The sequence below is a fragment of the Pinus tabuliformis genome, chromosome 9 (assembly GCF_031772625.1).
Source record: "Pinus tabuliformis cultivar Carrire ecotype Pingquan chromosome 9, CPIR1, whole genome shotgun sequence".
Lineage (NCBI taxonomy): Eukaryota > Viridiplantae > Streptophyta > Pinopsida > Pinales > Pinaceae > Pinus > Pinus tabuliformis.
In genome coordinates, this window is record NC_142307.1 from 952,785,915 (window position 1) to 952,794,920 (window position 9,006).

Genomic DNA, 9,006 nt, shown 5'->3' on the forward strand with positions numbered 1-9,006 from the left:
AAATATGAATGTTTTAATATTTTTTTTATTTACTTGTTAATTTTTTTTAAATTTTTGTTTTAGTTTTAAATTTTTTTCAATGTTTTAATTTTGTTTGGTTTTGCATTTTTCATTTTTATTTATTTATTATTTTGTTTTATTTGATTTTCTCATGTAGGGTCCGTGTCGATGCTTGATTAGGAACCTGACCCTTATATATCAATTTGATAGTTGATTTTAATTTTTTTTGTTATAATGTATCAAGTTTGCCCCACAATGTGTCAATCTCATGGTTAATTTTTCAGTTTTCATTGCAATGGGTCGAGTTTGCCTATACTACGTGTCAATTTGATCGCTGATTTTTAAATGTTTGTTGCAATGTGTCAAATTGTCTTAGGCTAGGATTTTAAAATAGCTATACTTTTATCATTTAAAAAATAAAATACTCTTGTCCGCGTAGAGTGGCTCAAGTGGTGATGTCTATGGAATGAAGTCTCACCGAACTAGAGATCTTGGGTTCGAATATTGTGCTCTTCCCCCCGTAGTGGGGTGAATAATGGACATGTAAATTCTAAAATCGGAGAGTCCAACAAGCTTAAAAAAAAACAACAAAACAAACAAACAAACAAACTCTTGGTATAATGACTCTTTCATTCAAGTGTTCAGTTTTCAAGTTTTTTTAGTCATATAATTTTTCCATAATGTCTTGGTTGAAATATGTTGAAAAATTAAGGTTTTTTGTATTTATGATATTTGGTTTTAATTTCATGGTTGAAAAATTATCAAAATTTTAAGGTTTTTCTGAGTCATGATATTTTATCTTTAATCTTATGGTTGAAAACAGCTATAATTATTTTATCTTTAACACCATGGTTGAAAATTGTTGGACTTTTAAGACTTTTCAAAGATGTGATATTTTATCTTTAATGTCATGCCTAAAAATCATTGGAATTTTAAGGTTTTTCGAAGTCATGATATTTTTATCTTTAACGACATTGTTAGAAAATGTCGAAATTTTACCCAAAAAAAGATGTTATTCCAGCATCAACACTTTTCGTTTTCAAGGTGTTTTTTGCACAAAATAAATTGGTTTTCACCGCAATTTAAAAAAAAACAAACAAACAAACACCCTAAAAAAATGTTGTTCCAGCATACACACTTTTTGTTTTTAGGTTGTTTTTTTTTTTTGCTAAAGTTCTTGTTTTGAGATTACAACTCTCGTTTGTTTGATTGGTTACGATGTTGATATCTAGTAAGAGGATGAACATAACCAATTTCTTATTTTTAAATATTTTTAAAGGAAAAACCATTCTTATTGGTCTTGTGTGAAGAAGTGCTACAACATTGAAACTAGCTTTGAATTATTAAAGAATTGTTCGTTCTTTCATGATCAACAAGTGAGGGTCATCTGACACTTTCTAGATTTCAAAATTTGGTCTTCATGTAAGAGTTTATAGGTTCAAGTATGAACCAAAATCACTCTAGTTAATGTGTGACATGAAAACACATCAATAGGAGGGAAGAAAACTTTTGAGGCACTATTGAGCAAAGAAGGAAGTATTTTCCTTGTGTTGTGTGAAGAAAAGGTTATGAGTGCCAAAGTTGGTTAGATGGAAAAACTCAATAGTTTGTTGCTTAGTTGATATTTCATACTTTCTGGGATTATGAAAATGACTTGATTCAATCCTCAATTTATTTTTTTTCCTTAGTGATTACATAGCCCAGCTAGGGGGTGATGTCCATAGAGGACTATCGATGATTAGGTGGGCAATTTCTCTATTATAATCAATTTCTTGGTATTAACTTTTAGAAAAGATAGCTACCTTCACATTGTTATGAATATTCTTGTTTATTATAAGTATAATTCTTCATTGTTTATGGTTGAACACAATTGTCATTTCTTATAGAATTAATAAGAAAAATTACATGCCAAAAAGCTATTTTGTTTTACATATAATTTAATCATCTATATGTATAGATGCTACTATGTTTTATGAATGCATGCAGTAGATTTCTCGCAAGCCTATTAATTGTTGGTCTACAATAAGTATGATGAAAGAGATATGACTACATGTAGGGGGAATTCTAATAGGTCCACAAAATGCCATGTTTTCCTCTGTGTGTAATATTATATGAAGTTTTCTGCAATCATATCTTTTGCAGTGAATAATGAATAAAACTACAGTTAGTCAAAAAATTATTCTCTCATGTATCCAATCTTAAATCTTGATGGTGGGGATAAGTTTCTACCTTTGAATAAAGTGTTTCAATTTCTTATAGGAGTATTCAATGTTAACTCTAAATATAATGTGATCAATCACATTGTATGACATTATTAAAAAGAGGGTCTATATACATTAGTAATTTCTCATTAACCTGAATGGTTCCTTTTTCTTGAATTCCAACGTCATTTTTAATCTCCTAACTTGAAGTTCCTAAATATTTACTATCAGAGAAGTAAGCCTTGACCAAGCCACATTATTAGAATCATGCCTAGTAAAAAGAAAATGAGAAAGACTCATCGTCACTTGCACTAGACTTAGAGAGCAAAATATTAGAATGCTTTGGATTTGTTTGTGATTTTAAATGAGTATCTTCCTTTACTGGAAACATATCACACCAAACAAGGCTCAAAAAGTGAAGAGGAAGGTTTCTAGATATCTAGTTTCATATTTAATCTTGGGTAATCATGGATATGTTTGACAATTATTCATTTGATTGTGTTAGTATTTTATTTGATTCCAACCATATAACTTGTTTATCCAAGAATAGAGATGAAGGTTCCATAATCATTGATATCTCATCCCCATTGGTCGTATGCATTTTCTATTATACCTTAATAGAGATGTCATTGGACTACACCTTCTATATTTAAAATACACCCCAACAGTTGTAGTGGTTCCTAATTGGCAAGGATCACTACCTTTAGGAACTAGTTCTAAAAGTAATTTGAATATTCTCATGGCCTCCTTTACCAAATATTCTATCAAATTTCTTCTCCTTGGCCATGTTTTAATAAATAATAAATGGTTGCATAGATAAAAAAACATTGTGTTTCAATTAACACATATATGTCTTTATGCCAGGATTATCTAGAGGTATTCATAGACATATATTATTCAATAAAAAGAGATGTATAAGTAATTGCACTACTAATTCAGGAACAAGGTGATTCTAATTGTTGATTTAGGGAACATGTTGCTCTTTTGTATTGCTTATACACATGTATTGGGTAAGCATTATATTGGAAAAATTACTTTGAAATTTATAAGTGTGTTGATAAAGTGTGGTTGCATTGGACCATTTTGAATTTCTTGAATATCCCCATTTCTTTGTTTGCAAAAATACATTATTAGAGGTTGCAATGAAATTATGAACAACATTGGCTTTAGTTTTCACTCCCATAATCATACTATAACATATAGAAAATAATTAACGAAAATTGTTGTCTTAGCCTATTTATTCCTAGAGTGTGTGTTGCACATAGTTTGCCTAGATGTTATAGGAGAGTTCATAATAATGTGGAATCAATCTTAAACAAGAGACATACTCTTTGTGGTCTACCATATATTGAAGATTGCAAGTGAAGTTGAATTATCAAATACAATTAATTGACATAATGGATTCATATTCCCATGTTTAAGCTTTTCTTTGAGTTTTGATATCAAGTTGTGCTACACTACCTTCTTATACCTTCATTATACAAAGATGTGTACGAGGTTGAGAGCATCATTGTCAAGTACCAATTTTGCATGTCACATGAAATTAAACTATAGTGCATCAAAATATATATATATATATATATATATATATATATATATATATATATATTCAATGATTTAATATATATGTATATTATAGAAAGAGAAATGAATATTTGGTCTAGAAGATCATCTGCACACAAAATATCCATGAAAGATATTTATGTGGCTCATTATAAGATATTAAGGGGGATTGCATGATTTTAGTTTTAGCAAATAAAAATACACATGGTTTTTATCAAATTGCAAAAGTTATAGAGGGCATTAAAAAAATGTAGTTATAACAATCAAAGTACATTGATATGCAATAGATACACATCCATTTAATGACATGTATAAGGTAGAGATGGTAGTTGAGAAACATATCAATAAAATACGAAAAATAAAGGGTCAATATATAAATAATTTCCACATTGACATCTCAAAATTGGAAGATGTTGGCATACATGTTTTGTGACCTAAGATTAACAATGATATGCACTCTCTGCTCTAAAATTGTAGATATTATAAGTTTTTGTCACAATAAGTATCTCAAATATGGGAGATTGGTGAACCATCTTGTAGATCCAAAAGGTTTGTAATAATTGAGATGTTGGGCATACACAACAACTAGGATGGTGCACTAATTGATAATACAAAAGAATATGGGTCATCTAGATCTTCATCAAAGCTTTCCCTTGAAGATGCAAATTTGAATGAGTTAAATAATTGTCTTAAACATTTTATATATATTTGATTAATATGATGTTTGTATAGAGACATTTTTGTACTCTGCTAAATAAAAACCAACTCTAAAGAAGTCTTTGAATTTACATATGATTCTCCCTGAAGCCATCAAATACTTTCTATGTTGCTTAACTTATATTATATGATTTGAGTATAAAGAATATAACTTTTTTTTAATTGTGTTCAAAGGTTAATGTGATTTTCTTTAATTGGAAAATTAAATATATTTAGAGATAATTTTAAATTATTGTAGATGTGTTGCAAAAATATTATTTACATAAATAAAGCTAACAAGATGATCTTGCCATGACAATATATAATGTGTATGAAAAAAAATTGCATAGTATGTCATTCTTTTAATAAAAGAGTTAAACATTATTTATAAAAAATATAGTGATATTAGTATCGCTATTTTTAATTATAACTACAAAACACAAAATAAGTGTAAAGTGGTATGTATATCATAGAAACGCTTTCAAGACATAGACCTATTCAACTTAGTAATGAGCATTTTTATGTGTAGCACTACCATTTGTGAATTTTTAAGAAAATTACATAGACGAAGTGAGAAGGCCAAGCAAAAAGCATACTCACACTACAATCAATTAACCATTATGTCAGTAGAAGGAACTTCTCCCTTGTAGCTTCCCATGGTGATAAAATATTATGGTATATTAAGGCTATATGTTTTAATGTGCACCACTTCCTTTAAATAATGTGGGATATTATACCAAAATATTTTTAAAAATGTGATAATTTAACAATTAAAAAGCTAATACTAGTAGAAGCCACTTTCAAAACTTATTTTGGGTTTTTATGGTTAAAAGAATGTCTTATATTTATAGAAGAATATTGGAAGGGTATATAGAATGAAAATCATAAGCACTTCCAAAGAGTAACTAAGGTGGAAATAAAAGCCAAATACTGAGCATAACCGAAAAATTGAGCATATTCTATCAACAAACTCATTTTTCCAACAATTGATGGTGATCCTCATCCTTCTACACTAATTGGAGGTAGATAAAGAGCTAGGCTCATGATAAAAAACAAGTTTACACCACAAATTCCATAATACAAAAAGCACCACTATCTCCACAAAATGCCTAAGCCCATGAAACACAGTATGAAGAAAATCTTGACCATCACATAAGAAATGCACATAACCGTCTCCTAGCACTAACAAACAAGATAGAGGTAATCCAAGAGACCAATCTTGGCCAACATAGCTTTGGGAAAAAGCCTCTGATAAATAACAAGCTATGCAAATAATCTCAATTTATAAGATAGTTTTACAGTTCAAACAATGTGCAAATGACTTACCCAACATTCCTTTAGATACATTGATACCCATTAAGTGTTGCATTAGGAAGAGAGGATGTCTCAGATGAATAAATAAATACAAATACTGGGAAGTATTTAGGTACATGATGACAAACCTATTAGTTTGGGTTGAAAATACATTAAAACCTCCATTTTATGAATCTCAATCATTTTACAACAACATGTGAATAAAACTTTGAACCCAATCTCTTCAAAAGGGACTTGATTATTGAATGATGTTTTCATTGATCCCAACATCCATCTATGAACGCTCTTAATATTCATCTAAGGAAGTATTGATTGGAAGCTCCATTGGCCAAGAAGCCCTGGAAATTTAAGAACTCTTGCAGTGTGCTCATGATGCCCCGCCTTTGTTGAAGATTTTGAATGGGAAAATAGGTGAACTTATACCATCATCATTTGATTCTCCTTGTCGTGTCAATTCCAACGGTAGGTGGCACACCCCATCACTCCTCATGGTTAAGAAGATATGCTTCGTCAAAGTTTATACCTCGAATGTATGGTCAAAGTCCCCAAAATGAGATGACATGGCATCTCAAAAATTTGCTAAATATTTGTTCAAATCATTGGGCCAAGAAGAATTATTATTGAAGGAATTAATTAAATATGTTTTTGAGGACAAACTTGGTTGCAAAAGAGGATTTTATAAAGGGAATATTAACTAATATTTGAAGGTTAAATCGGCCCTAATGTTCATTGGGGTTTTTGGCTCCAAAATAATTTCATTAAAATTCAAATTTGAATTTTTCCCTCCAAGCGATCAAGTCGGCTTCCCTCCTTTTGAACAAGTCAGCTCCATTAGAATCCCCTTCTTCATCTCCACAAAGGCATGCATTTAACTCCATCATCTATTATTATTCTCTCTGAAATTTGTGGCCTTGAGTAGTCAAGTGTATATGAAGAAGAAGGTCGAAAGTCTGGAGAAGGTTTTGGGCTTAATTTTGTTTAAGGATTCTCTTGGTGGAATTTTTTTGTTATTATTTCAGATTCTCCTAAGGCCTACTCAGCCCCTTTTTGGAAAATGTCTATGAATTTTTTGAAGGCAAAGTAATATGATGTATTGTTGGACAGTTGGCATTGTTAGGATGGAAAATGGCATCAAGTGTGTTGGAATTGATGTCAACTGGGCTAACATTGATGTGCATGAATAGATGATTGTTCCAAGGGAAATGACCATTGCTCCAGTGGTTGCAGTCTTTAGTAGATAACCATCATAGTAGTAGGTTAAGTAAAGAAGTTATAAATCTTATAGCTATGGTGGTTAGGTGGCTCAGTATTTGAGAGAATTTTTGCCTTAGGAGATCAATTTATATGCTTCTGAAAATGGCATAGTTGGATGTTGCTTGGAAATAGCTTTCCAACAGTATATGACATCCTGAAAAATCCTAAGGATGGAGTTATAGCTAGTTGGAGTTTGGCAGTAAGAGAGCTAAGAAGGTCACCCCACTCAGGAGAATAAAGCATGACAGTTGAGCCCCGACCCCATCCTAATCGAGCCTTTGGCCTATTCGGTAGGTCATCCCAGTCGAAAGGTCTCAGCAGGAGTACAAAGGACTGACCTCTGACCCCAACCTCTTACCTATGACGCATGGCAGAAATGATGTGGAGAACAGTTGGCAGCCACGATGGCTGATGACGTCAACTCATATTGACATGGCAACATAGGACACATGGAATGTGTTTTTGGTATTCTTAGGTGGCCATGTGAGCCAAATCCGGGCGACAAATGTCACACACAGGAGACACCACATGGCACTGATGACATCAGAATGATGTAAGTTGATGATGTGGCAGTACCTCGAAGTTTTCACCAAGGGGTCATTTTGTAAAGGTTTTATGTGTATTTATTTTAATCATCTTCAGTGAAAAAAAAATGACTTTGAATCATGCATTCAAGCTATTCAGGGCTCCAAGCGAGTCTCGGCAAATGAAGGTGCTTAGCAGGTAAAGCAATCTATCTCTGACCTCTCGACCTGCATTAAAAGGTGTTCCACAACTCAATTTTGCAATGGTTTTGTGTGTTAAAGTGACCAAGGGCCTAAGGGCTTGTTGTATTGAAAGGAGGCACTAAGGGCTTATTTCAAAGGGGCCTTATGGCTTGAGCTCAAGCCTCTGGATTGTATACAAGTCATTATGGGTTAAGAGCTAAACATTATGTGCCACGATTATAAACGACGTGAATGGATTGACAATGAGTTTAACTATGTTAGACACCTAATCTGCTAAGGGTTTTGGGTATGGAATATGAAGAGTCATTGGATTCCAAGAAACCTTGGAAGATGAATCCAACATTCATGGAAAATATATTAATATGTATATCAATGTGAATAGAATGCATTCAAAGTTTTATCCTTCATAATATTATCTATTAGTTTGTGTTGTTTAACATGGTATCAAAGCATCAAATCTGCAGGTTTGAGCTTTCTACGCTCTGGATTTCTTAGGGTAGGCATTTCTCTACATTGTCGTTGGCTTGAGTGTCTCATTGTTGAGTTAATTGACCTACTTATTTGTCAGCACGCCTTACCTTAGTGAGTCTGTCTCTTCCATTACGACGAGACTCTACCTATTGGCAAACTTTCCTCTACTATGGTTTACCCTATCCCTGGTTATCGTTATTTGTGTAACACTCCAGTTATTCGTTATTTTTCTGTGCATGTCAGAATTAGCATATGTTCTAATTGCAATTAACCGTTGAGAGAAGAAATAGAAAATGTATAGATAGAGGGATATGGAAAGTCAGAGGTCATTTGGCGCACAACGACTTGAAAATATTCCCTATGCTCGTTTTAATTATTTAAAGCTAGTTCTCGCCATTTTCTATTGGCCATTCACCCTTCACTTGTTTCTATTATTGTAACTACCAGTACAGTAGCCACTTTGGCGTCAACAACATGGTATGAGGCTGAAATCGTTTGTGTATATTCTCTACGAATTTATTTGAAGCGTTTATGTTTTGCACGTTGGTGGGAGAGCGCGTTGGTTTTATTTATGTGCCATGGAGGTAAGAGGCCAAGTGGTGACAACAACCGTGTATACTCTCTCTAGAGTTCTATGCATCGATTCATATTGTTTTATATTATATTGAAAGACGGTCCTGAACGTGGTGTTGGTATGTTCCTTCATCTTCTTTAAAAATCTGGCATGTGCATTGATTGGAGTTATGCAATTGAATGTGAGTTGAATCACTGTGTTGAAT